The sequence below is a fragment of the Macrobrachium nipponense genome, chromosome 12 (assembly GCF_015104395.2).
Source record: "Macrobrachium nipponense isolate FS-2020 chromosome 12, ASM1510439v2, whole genome shotgun sequence".
NCBI lineage: Eukaryota > Metazoa > Arthropoda > Malacostraca > Decapoda > Palaemonidae > Macrobrachium > Macrobrachium nipponense.
In genome coordinates, this window is record NC_087205.1 from 12060642 (window position 1) to 12062260 (window position 1619).

Sequence of the window (1619 nt, forward strand, 5' to 3'; positions counted from 1 at the left end):
AAATATGATGTAAGAAGATGCACTACTTGAATAAATATTATACGTACTGGTATATCATGTAAGAAGATGCAATACTTGAATAATATTATACAAAGTGACATAATATTATGTAAGAAAATGCACTATGTAAATATTATATGTGCCGGCTTAATATCATGTAAGAATATGCAATACATGAATAAATATTATACGAAGTGGCTTAATATGATATAAGAGGATGTACTACTTAAATAAATATTATACTTACTGGTATAATATGATGTAAGAAGATGCAATACTTGAATAAATATTATACTTACTGGTATAATATGACGTAAGAAGATGCACTACTTGAATGAATATTACACGAACTGGTATAAAATTACGTAAGAAGATGCACTACTTGAATAAGCATTATACATCCAGACAGGGCCGGATTTAGGCATGTGGAGGCCCCTGGGCAATCTATGTGTGGAGGCCCACCCTGCTTGAGGCGGGTGGCGAGCGAAGCAAGCCTCACCGGGGGGCGCTGTAAGCTCCACCGGGAAATCATCATTGCCGGTCCTGCCAGTAATGAATTTTGGTCATCTTAATCACGTGTGCAAAATGACCTCTCCTGACTCCGTACAATTGACTATAAAAAGATTATGAAAAGCAATTTCAAATAAATAGCATATGTTTTATTACCATAAATCTAAATATGTTAGTTTGCCTTCACTCATCAGGACTCTTCACACCCGACTGTACAAACTGACCATTTTTCGAAGGTGATTAGGAAGCATGACCCATACTCAGTGCCGCCAATCTTAAAATCAAAACCAAAGTTTCTTCGTAGAATAGAAAAACTGCAGCGGTATCTGTATTTACAGACCAGACACTTTACGAGACTTGGCCCTTGTAGATTTGGTGATCAATATGTCAAAGTCAATGTCTCTGAGGATGTCATGCTCAATACTCATCAAAGCCAGGTGACTGAGTCGATCATGATGCATTGTAGTACGAAGTCTGTTTTTGATATGCTTCATTTTGCTAAATGAACGTTCTCCAGAGCAATTTGTGACCATAAGCAACAAGTCGATCCGTAGCATTATCTCAACATTAAGAAAAGTATCTGCAACTTTCTTGTCTAGCAGTAATTTGTAAAGGAAATGTTCCTTCCCAAAGCTATCAGTCTTAACATAATCATCCAGAAACTAGGTGAAAAAAGCTGCAAACTGTGCAAGTTCAACACCAAGTGATTGATCCAGATCATCTTTATATTCACAAACTAATTTTACTGCAGCTGCTTCTAATTCAGTACAGCTCAGTGATTCCAGTCCAGATAAGAAACCGAAAAGGGAACAGGTGTTCTCGTAGGCATTCAAACGTTGATTAAGGGAACTCAAAAACTGATCAATTACTGGAAGAAAATTATCACACGAAACGTTTCAGAGTGAGAAAGAGTTACTTCCTCAGATCGTCCATAATCCAACGGAGTCAGGCGCACATTACAGTGACGAATGCGTGGTGGAGAATATTCATCGGTTCCAGATAAGTCCTGTCCCTTTTTCTCATAAACATGAAAGCACTCTCGCTTTTCACGTAGAAAACATTCCAAGGACTTCTACACTGCTACTGCTGTGTTCAGATCAAGTTTTGGG

The 1619-nt window shown here is 37.8% G+C and overlaps 1 pseudogene; it reads right to left on the reverse strand.

The window, feature by feature from the left end:
• Positions 1-1000: 1000 nt before the first annotated feature.
• Positions 1001-1619, reverse strand: part of LOC135225113 (uncharacterized) — a 701-nt pseudogene continuing 82 nt past the window's right edge.